The following is an 18,469-nucleotide window of genomic DNA, read 5'->3' as shown; positions in this document are numbered from 1 at the left end:
TTTTCAATTCATCATGTTCAATTTGTGTATTTACTAGAATTTTGATTTATTTGTTTAATGGCATTTGGGTTATTATATTCATGTCTTAGATTCATTAACTTTAGTTTCTTTCCACTGTATTTAGTTTGTGTATCTAGAATTTTATTTGATTATTTTAGTTGTTAATTCATACTAATATTTTTATGTTCTCAAAATTTTTTAATAATACTAACTCATGATTCATTATTGAATGTTGATATGTTTTTATGATTCTAGTTGTCTAATTTGATTGAGCTCATGTACTATGTTTATGTTTCAAATAATTGTTAATTTTGGTTTTGGATTGACGTTAAATTAGTTTATGTGTTTTTCATAATTTTTAAATTAATAGATTAGTAAAATTTTTGGCTAATATAATATCAGTTTATGGTTTTTCGTGTCTTTTTTTTAGCTAATTAAATTAATTAATCCTAAGTAGTATGCTCATGTCTAAAGCTCGTTAATTTTTTAAGTTTTGAATGATATTATATTAATTCATATGTTCTTCGAATTCCAGTTGTTTAATGTAGTGGATTCCATGTTATTTTGTTTTTTTTTTTAAAAAAAAAAAAATTGTTAATTTTAGTTGTGATTTTATTTTATTAGCTTATTGTGATTTTCAAATAATCTTATTTTCATTTCAATTCTCAAAATAATTTTCCAAAATTCCAATTTTTAAATTCAGTTTTCCAAAATTCCAAAATTTTAAATTTAATTTTCCAAAATTCCAATTTTGAAAATTTAATTTTCCGAAATTCCAATTTTCCAAAATTCCAATTTTTTTTTAAAAAAATTAATTTTACAAAATTCCATTCTCAAAAATATTTTTCCAAAATTTCAATTTTTAAATTCAATTTTTTGAAATTCCATTTGTCGAAATTCCAATTTTCCAAAATTTCATTTTTTCCGAAATTCCATTCTCTAAATTCCCATTTTCCAAAATTCCAATTTTTAAAATTTAATTTTCCAAAATTCTATTCTCAAAATAACTTTCCAAAATTTCAAACTTAATTTTTAAGATTCCATTTAAAAAATTTCCAAAATCCTAAATTTATTTTTTAAAATTCCATTTCCAAAATTTCCAAAACTCCAATTTATTTCTTTAAAATACCATTTTCTAAATTTCCAAAATTTTCTAAAATTCCAAATTTATTTTTTAAATTCCATTTCCAAAATTTCCAAAATTCCAAATTTAATTTTTAAAATGTCATTTCCAAAATTTCCAAAATTTCAAATTTAAATTTCAAAACTCCAATTTTCAATTTTTTTAGAATATAAAAATGAATAAGTCTTCATAATACGAAAATAATGGAATTTATGAGAATTAATTCATAAAAAAATTAATTGGGTTTTGGTGGGGGCCCGACATTCATAATATTTCTTTCGAAAATAATTCAAGTAAGTCGTGTGTTCGATTTTGTTTGATTTTGATTTGGTTTTGTATGAGATTTTTATAATTGTCATTGTAAACTAACCTTGTTTTCATGACAACGCTTTATTACTTGCTACTAAGATACGCTCTCATCCTCACTTTGTTTAATATTTCGTTATCATGACTTATTTTTGAACTATGATCATTTTGGTGTCCATTGATCTCTTAATTAATTGTCATGTCTACTTCACCTTATTTAGTAGAGACCCCTTTTTAGGGGCTTAGAGGGGTGCTACGGTCTTTACCGTACATTCCCAATAAGTAACCTGATCCTTGAACCCAGTTTTGTTTTTTCACAAACCATTTTTTCCAAATAAGGAGTCACACTTAGAGTTTTCTTTCTTATTTTGTTTTCCCTTAAAAAATAAAACAGAAATAAGTGGCGACTCCAAGTCTTTTCTAAAAATCATATTTTTCACCAAATAAACGAAAAGCGAGTCTCACCAACAGAGTGGGAACGCATCGTGTGGAAAATACGGGGTCCACAGCACCACTGTCCACCATAGCCTTAACTTGCACACCATTCACAATCGCATGCACGTGCATTAGGGACTTTTGAATAAGAGTCTCACCATGAATTACATTCAGGAGTTGCAATGGTTGACTCTAGGAGGGGTCTCTGAGTCAAATTCTCCCTTGTCATCTATAGTCACAAGGACCGAGAGTTTTCTCTTTTGGAGTAGTCCCTGGCTTGGTATGGGCCATTGTAAATGAAGCATCCTGTCATCCAGGTGGAATGTTGTACAAATTTAGTGGTCTTCTCCATTGGTTTTACCCCTGCACCACCTTTCTTGTTATGTTTCTTCCATCCCGACTTCTTAGAAGTCTTGCTCTCTACCTTAGCCTTTTGCCTCCTTCTGACTTTGGTTTCTGCATGGTGGAGATGGTGCCACCCATCTTGTAATCCATCAAGCAATCTGCTGCAGCCATGGCAACAGGGAGATCATGAACTCCTTGTCTCTGAAGTTCTGTCTGAGCCTACCCTTGTAATCCGAACATAAAGTTGAAAAACTTGTTCTCCTCTGACATGTTCTTTATATCCAACATCAAGGAACTGAATTCCTTGACATACTTCCTCACTGATTCGATGTGTATGAGTCTTTTCAATGATTCTTTGGCCACCCAAGAAGTGTTGGTGGAGAGGAATTGATCTTTCAGTTCATTCTTCAGAGTCTCTAAAGTGATGATTTGGGGCCTTCTAAACTCTACATCATCCTCAATCCTTGTTCGCCACCACAATTTGGCATCACCAGTCAAATACATATTGGTAATGGATACCTTCTCGCCGTCAGGAACATGAGCAACCCAGAAGAACTGCTCCATGTCCCATAAGAAATTCTCCAACTCTTTCATGTTCCTGTTACCATTGAAGCTCTTAGGCTCTGGGACCCGGACTTTGGGAGGGGCTTCGGGGCTTGAGGAACATCCCTGAAATACAACCTTCTTGAGGACTGCAATGTCTTTTCCATAAGACTGCAAGGTGCCCTTGAAGTCATCCATCAGGGACTGGATTTCTGCTTTTAAGCTAGCAAACTTCTCCTCAAAGAATTTGTCATGGGTCTCCACCAAACTCCTCTGCACTTAGATTTCCCCCATAATGTGCTTTGCCCATGAAGCCATAGTGTCATCTTCACGTGTCCATTCTCCCAACATTTCTTCCATCTGAGCAATCCTTTCTTGCAAGGCTTCCATTGCACTGCCACCAGCCATCTCTAGTACACACTCTGATACCACTTGTCAAACCCCTGATAGTCTGCCTAATTTTTCATTGAGTGTGCGATGCTAAGAACCCTTCCTTAGCCAACCTTTCTTTTCAACCCTTATAAAAGCAATGTAATAGGCAACAACAATTATGGGATCACCCTTTCCCACTTGTATTATTCCAATCTCTACAAGAATACAAAACTGCATTCAAAGTGTCTCAACACTTTGCCCGAGTTAGAGTACAATGCTTAAACTCCTAAGCATTCAAGAAACATCATTCTTCCTCTGTCTTAGAGATGTAGAGGGTTTTTTTTTTTATATGACCCAACCTACAGTTTACAATTTGAATTTCAAACCAAGGAGCTTGATGGTGGTTATGCAACCGCCATAACTGCTTGCATGACCACCCAACTAGAGACACCCCTTCAGACCAAAGTATCTCTTCGCACCAACCACCAACATCACAACCATCTACCAGTCTCCTATTGCTGAATGTTGTTTTGATCACCTACTGCCACTAGCTAGTTGTCATCACCTCAAGCCTTTTCATCAAGCTACTAATAAGTTCCTCTAACAAGCTGTCTCCATCTCGTAAGGTGCCTCTTGTAAACTGTTGCCCACTAGAGTGTCTTTGATCAAGGTCTTCTGAACCAGCAACATGAATCAACCAGTTGACCAGGTGTCTAGTGCATTAGTGTGTCTTCCCTACACTAATGTCTGAGCCCATGCCATGTCAAGGTGCTCATGGCTTGGGCATGTGTCTAGATCCCCCTGTCAGGTCAAGGCTCCACAACAATGAACCACGGCATTGCGCCCATGGCTGTTCTTTCCTGGTGCACAGGACGGCATTGTGCTCCTATGCCATGCATAGTCATCATAGGCCTGAGTCAGCTGCATGTCTAATGCCTAATCGAACCATGGCATTGCACCCATGTCTTCTCCAACTGGCTCACTACACAAGTTTTTAGGCGTCCTTGTGCCAGCGCGGGGAGGAGGTAAGTCGTACAAAGCCTCGTGCCGTTGTGGCCATAGGGGTGCACACCACATATGTCGTGGAACCCATGTGTGCATGCTTGAGTGCCGTCTGTGTGTCCTAGACACTCCCAATGTAGTGTCGTGGTGCCCCCTTAGTGCGGTTAAGGCTTGGCCTTGGTGCCCCATTGAGTCACCTACCTCCATTCCCTTAAAGAGCATTATGGGTCATTCTCAAAATGTTTGGAGGAGGCATCAGACCTGCTTAAGGAGACATAATGGAATATTTAAATAATTAAAAATTATATTCCATAATAAACCTCACCCTTCATCTGCACCAACTCTATAACCCCACAGATGCCTGATGTGTGCTAAGTGTGCACGCGGGTATGGCCTGGTGCGCTCATGGGTGAGGCATGGTGCCCAAAACTATTGTGCGGCATGGTGCACGCATGGGCATGGCCTGGTGCATGCGCAGTGCCCATTTGGTGCGCACGTTGGGTGTCTGTCTGGCTTGCACATAGTCTCCTCATTTTATCTCTTAGGGTTTGAACCACCAAACCTCCAGGCTATCCTTGCTCTCCATCTAGGCTTCCATGGGTGAAAGGTCTTCCTATGAGGGATTTTCTTCCATCATTGGGTCAAGAGGCTAAGGGGCTAACAGAAGGCTATTATAGAAAATCAAACAAACAGAAAAGTTAAGAAACTAAGAATAGACAACATGTTAGAATACTACTCAAATCAGTTTAATAGTTATTGCAATTTAGAAGGAATTGTATGACATCGAACAGTTAAAAGCACTCTTCAACAAAATGGCCTTACAGAGAGGTTTAATAGGACCATTTTAGAAAGAATTCGTTGCATGTTAACTACAACTAGGTTGTTTAGGGTCTTTTGGGCAGAAACAGTTAAAACTGCGTGTTATCTCATCAATCTATGTCCTTTGGTAGCATTGGGATTTAAAACACCTTAGCAGGTATGGTCTAGACATGCTTCTAGTTATGAAGGGTTAAAGATATTCGGTAGTTGTGCAGCTTATGCTCATGTTAAGTAGGACAAGTTGGAACCTCAAGCCTTAAAGACTATATACTATGGTGTATTGAGCCAAACAATCAAAAGTTATTGATAAGTCAAGATGTGGTATTCAATGAAAAGGAAATGCCATTAAAGAGCACAATGGAAGGTTTAAAGAATTTGGTTAATGAGAGTCATGACAGTACACAATTGGAAGTAGAATTTGGTAATGATACAACTCGAAGTCAACAGTTTCAAGTTGATGAAATGCATGATGAAGAGCAGCATGATGGAACACAAAGCCGAACGATTGAAGGAAGTCTTGATAATTATCAGCTGAAATGTGATAGACAAAGAAGAATGGTGAAACCAATTCAAAGGGTTGGCTATGCAGATATATTGACTTATGCTCTTATAATAACAAGTGATCTAGATAATGGATAACTTGAGAGCTATAAGGAGGTTGTGAGTTACAAAGAAAAAGAAAAATGGCTTGGAGCAATGAAAGAAGAAAAGAAGTCATTGCTTAAAAATAAAACTTAGGTTCTTGTTTGATAAACCATAAAATAAAAAGCTAGTAGGATGCAAGTGGATTTACAAAAGGAAAGAAGGCATTGAAAGGGTAGAGCAACCTAGATATAAAGCTAGGTTGGTAGCAAAAGTTTTCACTTAAAGGGAAGGAATGGATTTTAATGAAATCTTTTCACCTGTTGTAAAACAAACTTCAATAAGGGTCTTACTTTCTTTGGTGGTTGTTCAAGACTTGGAATTAGAGAAAATGGATGTTAAAATAGTTTTTTGCAAGGGGATTTGGAGAAGACAATGTACATGAGACAACTTGAGGGGTTTGAGAGTAAAAATCAAAATTAGGTATGTCTTCTCAAGAAATCACTATATGGGTTAAAACAATCTCCTAAGCAATGGAATAAAAAGTTTGATGCTTTTATAACTAGGATTGGCTTTATCAAGAGTAAATATGATAACTGTGTGCATGTAAGAGAAAAATTCATTGGAATTCGGATTTACCTTTTGTTGTATGCTGATGATATTCTAATAGTTGGAAAAAACAAAGTGGAACTTGCAAGACTTAAGTCTGAGCTAGGTAGTGAGTTTGAAATGAAGGATATGGGGGCTGCAAATAAGATCTTAGGAATTGAAATTCTAAGGAACATAAAAGAAAGAAACTTGGTGTTGTCTTAGAATAAATATTTAAAGAAAGTGTTGTTTAGATATGGCTTAAACAACTTAAAAGTAGTAGCTACTCTGTTGGGTGCTCATTTTAAGCTCTCAAAGGCTCAAGTTCCATCAAGTAAAAAAGAAAAAAAGTTAATGACAAGGGTACCTTATGCAAATATCATTGAGACCATAATGTATGCAATGATCTGTACAAGGCCAGATCTTGCATATATTGTTAGTATTGTTAGAAGGTATATGGCAGATCCAGGTAAGGATCATTGGCATGCATTGAAGTGAATAATGAGGTACATATCTGGTTCTTTGGAAATGGGATTAGTGTATGGCAGTGTTCATGAAAGCAAGAAACAATATCTGGCTATGTAGATGTTGATTTTGTTGGGTACATTGACTCAAAAAGGTCTTTATCTAGTTATATATTCACAGTTTATGGTGGAGTTGTAAGCTGGAAAGCTTGTTTGCAAAAATCGGTTGCTTTGTTTACAACTCAAGTTGAATACATCTCAATTGTAGAAGGTTTTAAGGAAGCATTGTGGTTGAAGGGTTTAATTGATGAGTTAGGTATAGATAGCTCAGATTTGACTATATATTGTGATAGCCAAAGTGCTATTCATCTCATGAAGAATCCAACTTTGCATGAGAGGTCAAAACATATAGATGTCAAATATCACTTCATTAGGGAGGTAATTGAACAAGGTACTATCAAGGTTGAGAAAATTCCCACTAAAGATAATGCAACGGATGTCTTGACAAAGGTTTTACCAATGACCAAGTTTAAGCATTGCTTGAACTTGGTAGAAGTTACGAGCTGCTAAGCCCCTTTGGGGCTGATGATGCATACACGACTAGTTGTAGAGCAAATATGAACCAAAGTGGAGATTGTGATGATTGGTTCAAGATTTGTATTGAGTGCCATGTAGGCCAAAGCTGATTGTTTATATTAGAAGTTGTTATGCCAGTTAGTTTATATGTTGCATATATACAGGGGTATAAAGAGGATTGTTGTAACAAAATAGGATTTGACTTCAGAAAAGGTTTTGGGGGTTTGTTCAAGAGAAAACAAAGAAGATTTTCTTGGTGAGTTTTTTTTTTGTTTTTTTTTTGGGAAATCAAACACGAACGAAGAAGAAAAAAATATGTGAGAAGCTTGTACTCAAAGTTCATCAATAAGAATGTGTTGTTCTTTGATTCTTTTTTATTTTGTTTTCTTTGAATTTTTGGTGTGAGTATATTGGCACAACAAAAATGTTTCCTTACTTTGATGCCAATTAAAAATTTAAGATCTTAATTGAGGAATTACTAAAAGGGGAGGGGGGTGGATAGGTAATTTTCTATCAGTTAGCCCATTAGTTCCAAATTTTTTGTTTTTATTTTTTAAAAAAATTCTTTTATTAATTGAATAGTTAATAAATATATCAAGAATTCTTATTACATGATGAGCTACACAATATACATGAAAAAAAAAAATCACTCATAAAACCATTCAAAGACTTTATTGATGTAAAAATCATAGGATTACAGATCCTAAAACTATAATTTGCTAACAATTAAGAATTAGGTACGCATATTTATTTGGTTGTTACTATTCCTTGAGACTTACACCCTAGTACCTACACTTAACCTTTAATCTATGACAAAACACTATTGAGCTCCATATTAGACTCTCCAACACCTTGCGGGGATACTATTTTCTCTCTCTAACCCAAAATTGAAAAGTAAATTGGTTTTGAGAGCTTTAAGTAATGCAAAGAGTGACTTTTAAGCTTTTTGTGCAGCTACACCTAACCTCACATCTATGACACAACACCATCATGCTTCATACTAGACTTTCCACCACTTTGAGGGGACATGATTGGACATGATTTTCTCTCACTAACCTAAAAGTGAAAACTAAACTAGTTTTGAGAGTTTCAAGTAATATAAAGTGTAATGACTTTTAGTTTTTTGTATATAAAAAATAAATTGAAAAATACACACACATAGAAGACTCTTCAACACCTTGAAAGGACATGATTTTCACTCACTAACCCAAGATTGAAAAATAAATTGGTTTTGACAGTTTAGGTAACGCAAAGTGTAATGATTTTTAAGTTTTCCGTACAGTAAAAAGAAATTGAAAAACACACACACACACACACACATGCATGTATAGTAAACTTAGATAATTTCCAAAATCTTAATTTTCCAAAATGAATTTTCCAATGTCCACGATTTAAATGCTTGAGCACTTGATAAGTACGTTTTGCTACTTTTGACACGTTAATGCCTTTAGGTGGTGTTAAAGCACTCACAATCATAGGTTAAGCACTCTAGGTGCTTGAATAGCGAATACGAGCACTCCAAGTACTTGAGTGACATATATGAGTGCTTTAAGTGCCTAAGTAATGGATGCAAGATCTCTAGGCACTTGTGTGGTAGATGTGAGCGCTTTAGCACTCAATCATAAAATCTTATTTTTCAACTAAACACCAAGTTTTTAAATTCTCTGAAGTCGGCCACTTTATACCAATTGTAAAAGTCAATACCCTTTTCATAATTCTCTGTATTTGCATTGTTTCCAACTGATTTTATAGCAACCTTGAATCTTCAACAAAGTGTAAATTATAAAAAATATAAAATATTTTAAACTAAGATGAATAGAATAAAACTATCAACTCAATCTAATTACACTAATTCACTAACAATTTATAAATCTCTTGTTGATACTTTCACTTCTAAGTTTTTAAATTCATTTTTCGAGAATCACTAAATCTACATTACGAATAATGACTAGTTGTACTTTAGTTGGAAATTGTAAAGAAACTTTATCACTAAATTGTAAGGAACATAAATTATTTTGAAGTGGGGATTTTGGGTAAGGTAACTCGAAAATCAATCTATAATTTTGCGTTTAAAACATAATGTGTAGTTCATTCTACAATTCCAAAGATTATTAAGTACAATATGAATGTTAATCCTATTATTATATTTTGAATCATCTTAAATCATAAATTTTGCAAGTTGAGTGTGCTTTGCTTATTTGAATGAGAAGTTGAATATGAGTTTTGTGAGTGATTTATGTGCGATGTGTAAACTAGACTTGATCTTTATTTCATCATCTTATTGATTATGAACTATGTTCAAATAAGTATTCAAAGGAATATTATGTTTTTTATAAATTTTATTTACTTTGAAAAGGAATTCATAATGTTAAAACTTTCTATATTAACCAAATTTGTGTTTATATTACGAAAATATATAAACATATAGTTTAAACCCTTTTTTGATTATTTTTATTTTTTATTATTAATATCATACTTATGCTCTTGTTCTTCGAATCTCAAAATTAACAAACCATTCTCATCAATAATGTTTTGAAATCCCAAAACTTCAATCACCTTATGTCACTAAGACTACTTTTTTTTTTTTTAATTGTAATATATTTCAAGGAGATGTCCTATCCTTTGAGGGAGTGAAGAAAGATAAATGTGTTTGGCTTGGCTTGGGTTTAGGGAGTGAATGAATCCTCAATTCCTCAAGCTTTTAAAGATTATCATCTTGGTGTTAAATTTCTTTATGAAAAAATATGCTCTAGGAAGTTAAAAAATCTCATATCGGATTGAGACATGTCCATGAAAGGGTTATTTGGTTAAAAGGGTTGTTATAACATCTATATTTTCAAAATTAACCCCTTCCTTTAAAAACATTAAAAATGATCCTTGTATGACAAAAACCCTTTTTTCTTTTGTTTCCTTGGAATACACCGTTGTTACTCTTGTGTGAAACTCCAAGCTATTTTATGCACTTTCAACTTCTTCACTTTTTGAAATCAATCACCCTTCAAATTCCTCTCCGTCATTTAGTTTCAAATGTAGAGAATAGAAACCCCTTTGAAAACTGTAACAAACCTCTCTCACTTCTCATCTCTCTCTTAATTCAAACCTAAATTTTCCTTTCTCTTTTAGAGGTAAAGAATGAAAACCCTAGAAAACCTTCATCACTTCTTATTCCCTTCTTGATTTAGTTGTATTTTCGTCTTTGAAAATGCTTCATGCCCAATCTTCAAGTAAGAAGCAAAAAATAAGTTTTTGAAAAGTGATAAGAGATAGAGAGCTTCAAAATAACAAAGAGAACACAACCCACTAGTCGTCAATGAGTTCATAAGTACTATAGTCTTTGTTTTCTAAATTTTAAAATTTTTGGGAATTTATGTATGTTTCAAATTAATGAATTGATAATATATAACAACTATGATTTGTAGGACAATGTTATGCAATGATTTAGTACTTAATGTTTTCTTTTTAAATTAGGAATGTAAGTATCGAAGTGTGTTCAAAATAATAAATGACATATTTATAATTTTTAAAATATTCTCATTATTAATAGGCTTGAATTTATAATGAATTAGATAACATTTTTGACATTTGATTCGAGTTTATTTTCTATTTTAGGACAAAAATTATGGATCTTTAGAGATTTTAGGAATTTGTTTCATGCTTGTATGGAATATATATTGATTGAGAATACACATTTATGTTTGAAATTAAGTTATTTATATAAGTGGAGAATAACATTTTACAATATAGTATACAATGATAAGTTTTCTAGTTTGATGATTACTTTTCTTTTATGAATGAATGTAGTTAAGTGCTTATTTTTCTAATCTTGATCAAATCTAAGCTTTCCAAATTCTATGATGTTGGGAAATTGTGCACGAGTTTTCTTATATTGTATAGTAATTTCAAATGATAATTAATATTAAAAGATATTTCATATTTTTTTTCTATGATAAAATAATAGTTTTAGAGTTTTTGTGAAGTGTCTTTTAATATATGACTATTATGTAGTGTTTAGAGGAGCTAGACTATGATTTATAGTAGGGATGATTCAAAAATAGAAAGCTCAAGAAAAAAAATGTTATATTATGATTAAATTTACACTTTTTAGGAATAAATTTGTGAAGAAATTTTATTGAAAATAAATTTGCTTAGCCTAACTTAAAAGTAGTTGTTAAAAAATTAAATAAAAAAAAAGCTATTTGAATAAATAAATTGAGTACTTATTCGATCAACAAAAGAATTTCTAACTTGGTTATCTAAAAGAATTTTAGTTTAGATTTTTTTTTTAAAAAAAAAAAAAAAAAATTCAAACATCATTGTATAAAATTTTCAAAGCAAGACTTGATAAATTATTAATGTAAAACACAACTTGGCTTGTAGGTTCTTTTGGATTTTTTAGGATGTTTAATATCATCTTTCAACCCATATTATTTGTTATCTTGAATAAATACAATTTTCTTGGAACCCATATTAATATGTCTCATTGATAGATATTAATCATAATAATCTATTAAAGGGTGTCATCACACATTTAACTAGTTTGTTATCTCTTATATTATATGTTGTGGTGTATTATATATAGAGAAAATGGTGATATATACATGGAACGATTGCATAATGTTTATCAATATGAATATGGATACACATATTCAAACTTTCATCTCGTCATTTTACCATTATGTCTTATATAATTATTTTCAATAATAATCTTAATTTTGATTATTGATTTTTTATGCAGTGTGATTATGAAATGTTCTTAATCAAATATAGAGAATAATTGATGTATGACTATCTATCTAGTTCATTAATAAGTGTTCGTGTAAATTGGTTTTAAGAGAAAATGACAAGGCAATTGTTTTGCTTTCAAAATTTGCTGATATAATGAGTTCATATTTTGTTGAGGATTGACTCTTAATTTGAAGGAATTTTACTTTGTATTCGAAATTTAATTTTTTTTAACATAGTTTGATATGGTAAAAACATATTTTCAAACCAAGTGAATATTTTGATTATAATATTATATATTTTGTTATTAACACTTTGTATATTGTTATACATAATCAAACTTTAGGTTAATAGTTTGATTTGCAAAAATTAATTTAGTAGCTCTTCATAAGTACATCTTAACTATAGTTCTTTATAAATAAAAACCATAATCAAGTCCACATAAAATTTTTAAATTTAGAATTTTAACTTAAATAGGAACATAATCTAATTAGACTAATTCACTAACAATTTATAAATCTCTCATTGATACTTTCACTTCTAAATTTTTAAATTCATTTTTCTAGAATCACTAAATCTACATTACGAACAATGACTAGTTGTACTTTAATTGGAAATTGTAAAGAAGTTTTATCACTAAATTGGAAGGAACATAAATTATTTTGAAATGGGGATTTTGGATAAGGTAACTCATAAATCAATCTATAATTTTGCATTTAAAACATAATGTGTAGTTCATTCTACAATTCCAAAGATTATTAATTACAATATGAATGTTAATCCTATTCTTATATTTCGAATCATCTTAAATCATAAATTTTGCAAGTTGAGTGTGCTTTGCATATTTGAATGAGAAGTTGAATATGAGTTATGTAAGTGATTTATGTGCATGATGTGTAAACTAGACTTGATCTTTATTTCATCATCTTATTGATTATGAACTATGTTCAAATAAATATTGAAAGGAATATTATACCTTTTATACATTTTATTTACTTTGAAAAGGAATTCATAATGTTAAAACTTTCTATAATAACCAAATTTGTGTTTATATTACAAAAATATATAAACATATAGTTTAAACCCCTTTTTATTATTTTTATTTATTATTATTAATATTATACTTATGCTCTTGTTTTTCGAATCTCAAAATTAACAAACCATTCTCATCAATAATGTTTGAAATCCAGAAACTTCAATCTCCTTGTCACTAAGACTACTTTTATTTTATTATTATTATTATTATTATTATTATTATTGTTATTATTATTATTATTATTATTATTATTTAAGATTGTAATATCTTTCAAGGAGATGTCCTATTCTCTGAGGGAGTGAAGGAAGATACATGTGTTTGGCTTGGGTTTAGGGGGTGTCCATTGGAATCCTCAATTCCTCAAGCTTTTAAAGATTATCATCTTGGTGTCAATTTTTTTTATGAAAAAATGTGCTCTAGGAAGTTAAAAAAAAATCTCATATCGGAGTTTCAACTTCTTCACTTTTTGAAATCAATCACCCTTCAAATTCTTCTCCGTCATTTAGTTTCAAATGTAGAGAATAGAAACCCCTTTGAAAATTGTAACAAACCCCTCTCACTTCTCATCTCTCTCTTAATTCAAACCTTCAAAATTTTCCTTTATCTTTTAGAGGTAAAGAATGAAAACCCTAGAAAACCTTCATCACTTCTTATTCCCTTCTTGATTTAGTTGTATTTTCGTCTTTGAAAATGCTTCATGCCTAATCTTCAAGTAAGAAGCAAAAAATAAGTTTTCGAAAAGTGATAAGAGATAGAGAGCTTCAAAATAACAAAGAGAACACAACCCACTAGTTGTCAATGAGTTCATAAGTACTATAGTCTTTATTTTCTAAATTTTAAAATTTTTGGGAATTTATGTATGTTTCAAATTAATGAATTGATAATATATAACAACTATGATTTGTAGGACAATGTTATGAAATGATTTACTACTTAATGTTTTTTAAAAAATTTAGGAATGTAGGTATCAATGTGTGTTCAGAATAATGACATATTTATCATTTTTAAAATATTCTCATTATTACAAGGCTTGAATTTATAATGAATTAGATAACATTTTTGACATTTGATTTGAGTTTATTTTCTATTTTAGGACAAAAAATTATGGATTTTTAGAGATTTTAGGAATTTGTTTCTTGCTTGTGTGGAATATATATTGATTGAGAATACACATTTATGTTTGAAATTAAGTTATTTATATAAGTGGAGAATAACATTTACAATATAGTATACACAGATAAGTTTTATAATTTGATAATTACTTTTCTTTTATGAATGAATGTAGTTAAGTACTTCTTAGTTTTCTAATCTTGATCAAACCTAAGCTTTCCAAATTCTATGATGTTGGGAAATTGTGCACGAGTTTTCTTATATCGTATAGTAGTTTCAAATGATAATTAATAATAAAAGATATTTCATTTTTTTTTATGATGAAATATTAGTTTTAGAGTTTTTGTGAAGTGTCTTTTAATATATGACTATTATGTAGTGTTTAGAGGAGCTAGACTATGATTCATAGTAGGGATAATAAAAAATAGAAAGCTCAGGAAAAAAAATGTTATATTAGGGTTAAATTTACAATTTTTAGGAATAAATTTGTGAAGAAATTTTTATTGAAAAATAAATTTGTTTAGCTTAACTTAAAAGTAGTTGTTAAAAAATTAAATAAAAAACCTATTTGAATAAATAAATTGAGAACTTATTCAATCAACAAAAGAATTTCTAACTTGGTTATCTAAAAGAATTTTAGTTTAGATTTTTTTTTTTTTTTTTTTTTTTTTTTTTGAAAAAAAAAAATTCAAATGTCATTGTATAAAATTTTCAAAGAAGCTACACTTCATAAATTATTAATGTAAAACATAACTTGGCTTGTAGGTTCTTTTGGATGTTTTAGGATGTTTAATATCATCTTTCAACCTATATCATTTGTTATCTTGAATAAATACAATTTTCTTGGAACCCATTTTAATATGTCTCATTGATAGATATTAACTATGATAATCTATTGAAGGGTGTCATCACACATTTAACTAGTTTGTTATCTTTTGTATTATATGTTGTGGTGTATTATATATAGAGAAAATGGTGATACGTACATGGAATGATTGCATAATGTTTATCAACATGAATATGAATACACATTCAAACTTTTATCTCGTCATTTTACCATTATGTCTTATATAATTATTTTCAATAATAGTCTTAATTTTGATAATTGATTTTTCATGCAGTGTGATTGTGGAATGTTCTTAATCAAATATAGAGAATAATTGATGTATGACCATCTATCTAGCTCATTAATCAATGTTTGTGTAAACTGCTCTCAAGAGAAAATGACAAGACAATTGTTTTGTTTTCAAAAGTTGCTCATATAATGAGTTCATATTTATTGAGGATTGACTCTTGATTTGAAGGAATTTTACTTTGTATTCGAAATTTTAATTTTTTTTAACATAGTTTGATATGGTAAAAACATATTTTCAAACTAGGTGAACATTTTGATTAGAATATTATATATTTTGTTATTAACACTTTGTATATTGTTGATAGATACATGATCAAATTTTAGGTGAATAGTTTGATTTACAAACATTAACTTAGTAGCTCTTCATAAGTACATCTTACCTATAGTTAAGGTGAAATTTTTGCAAACATTTTGATTTTGAAAACTTAGTGGGTAGTTCTTTATAAATAAAAATCATAATCAAGTCCACATAAAAAATTTTAAATTGAGAATTTTAACTTAAATATGAACATAATCTAATAGTTATTTGCAAATGAAATTTAAACAACCATAGTTTAAATTCAAATGAATATTTTTATTGATGACTTAACTTTTAAGTTTATCATAAATTATAATTCCATTATAGTTAAGTCTAGCTAAATATTTTAATTGAGAACTAGACTCTTGTTAAGTTATTTGTAAATAAAACTAAATCTTAATTAAGTTCAAGTGAATAAAAACTTAACCTTAGTTTAGTTCTTCACAAATGGAGCTTAACCATAGTTAGACCTAGGTAAATATTTTGATTGAAAACTTAACTCCAATTAAATCCTTATAAATTAAACTCAATCATTGTTAAATTAAGTTTGAATATTTTAATTGAGAATTGATTAATAATGTTGAAATTAACATGATTTTTCATACACGAGATTCATTGTCTACCATTATTTGACTTTTGATGTCATTTTTTATTAATAATGTTGAAATTAACATGATTTTCCATACATGAGATTCATTGTCTACCATTATTTGACTTTTGATGTCATTTTTCATAGCTAATAGTGAGGAGTTCCTTTTTTTAGTCTACAATAGTAAAGTAAAATTTTTAGATTTGTTTTTTATCATAGAAGAAAAAAAATATAAAGAATAAAAATGTGAAGAAAAAATAATCTTGATTATTAGCCTTTTTTAATTTATTTTAGCAATGAAGAGTAAATGAGAGAAGCTCAACTTTCTTTATTAGAAAAAAATAAATAAAAGAGTAAGATGAAAATAAAAGAAACCTTATTTTGGAGAGAAATAAAAAGCTTGAGAGATATTTTTGTTAAGGGACATTTTTATGTTTTTTGAAGGATGAGGGTTATATTTACAAGTGCGAGTGTTATTTTATGCTGAGAAATTGGTTAGGAGAGAATGGATCAACTATCATCCAAGTTATTAGTTCAAGTAATTAACAAATGAGAGAAAATACATTGATAGATAATTTTTTCTTTTCCAATTGTTTGAAAAAAAAAAAATTGTCATAGTTCTCTTCTTTATTTTTTATTCCTCGAAACTACCAATCCACTTATGAGTGGTAGAACAGCAGCCACGGGGGCTCACTTCTCAGTGAATCACTGAATTTACATTTATTAATATTATAATACTAAAGCGAACAATTGGATTATTAATTTTTGATCCTAATAACAACAATAATAATAAAAGCGGTACTTCTTGTTTTTCATAGGCTAACTCGTCACCATATTAGGACTTAGGAGAAGTTGGAAGCGTTGAACCAAATGTGGTACATAAAAAGGTGGCAGGCTACATGGATGATTTAATGGCTGTCGAAGACTCAACATGTAGGGCGGAAAAGACGGGAGCAGTCAACATAAGGTGGAAAAAAGAGGTGGATATGAAAATGGTACCTCATCGCCCTTCACAAATCAAAATAATGTTTTTTCATTTATCCTTTTATTTTTTTTTATTTTTTTTGTCTTTCTTCTGTAGTTGACCCTTCGTTTGCACTCTAGGTTTCCACCATGTCTGTTTTTTCTCTTGCTATAAAAAGGCTCTGAAATCTCCTGAAAATTTTTGCATTCTCTCTGTGTATTTCTTCAGAATGGCTATCTGTATGTGATGATGAAGGTGGTCAATAAATATACCCTTTTGTTTTGTTTTATTTTATTTATTTATTTATTTTTTTGTTTTACGGGTTTTGAGTTTTGAGATTTTGTTGGTAGTAGATCTGGGAATCACAGTGCATGGTATTGTCCATTTGATCTATTCTGATGTAACTTTTTATTAGTTTTCTGCATTTCGTGTGCTGTTTTTGGTTCTGTTGAAGTGCATGCCTGAGTCTACTATATCGTGTTTGTTTGCGGAGAAAATGGAGGAAAGGAAAGGAAAGGAAAAGAAAAAGGTTGTTTGATTGTATATGGGTGGTTTTCCATTGTCTGAAACCCACGAGGAAATGAATTTTGTTGTTGAAGTGGCTACATCTATTTGGCTTGGTTGATGTGTGCTTTGCCTTGTTTTGGAAGCTAAATCGGTATAAAGCATGTGCTTAAGCATTTTATTTTCATGTGTTTTACTTGGCTTTCTCAGTAACCAAACGGAAGGTTAGGGTTTTCAAGGTAATATGGTGGATGAACCCTTTTTTTTCTTTCTTTATTTTTGCAAACCCTTCGGATTATATTAGGTACTCGCACATTTAGTCTTTTGGAGTCGGAACTAGTTATTATGCTTTTCAATTTGTTATACCCATGATTCAGGCCTTGTTTTCAGATTTTGGGCTTCGAAGATGTTGGGTTTGCTGCCAGTGACTTTTTGCTGTGGAAAAGTTTCGGTTTTACAATTTTAACGAGTGATAGACACCAAAACTTGCATTTTAATAATGCCTTAGTTGCTTTCATACCAATATTTGGGTTTTGTATTTGTTTTAAACTCAATAATTGTGGAAAAGTTTTTTATGCTTCTGGCAGTTTCAGATGGTTGTTTTTATATTTTGGTAGTGATTCTTTCTTAGTTTTGTAATCAATGACAATAGATATTGCTTTAGGTTTTTGATGATATACCTACTTAAGAAACTTAACAGTTAAATCATAGGCTTATCAGGGGTAGATTCATCTCTTATTTCAATGTTATCATGCATGTGATACTACTTCCTTTTATATGTCAAAATTTAACTGTTGGATAATTTTTCTGTGCCCTTTTTTTGTCTTGCTTGTTGTTAGTTGCAGAGAAATAGGGAGCTAGTTAAGGTTTCTATGTTGGTTTTCCTTTATTTTTTGTGACTATTCCTCTAGTAGAAAGCTCCAAGTTCAATTTGCTAAAAGAAAGAGCTATAGCTA

Source organism: Vitis riparia, chromosome 7, assembly GCF_004353265.1.
Source record: "Vitis riparia cultivar Riparia Gloire de Montpellier isolate 1030 chromosome 7, EGFV_Vit.rip_1.0, whole genome shotgun sequence".
In the NCBI taxonomy this organism is placed as follows: domain Eukaryota; kingdom Viridiplantae; phylum Streptophyta; class Magnoliopsida; order Vitales; family Vitaceae; genus Vitis; species Vitis riparia.
This window is presented reverse-complemented; position numbering follows the sequence as displayed.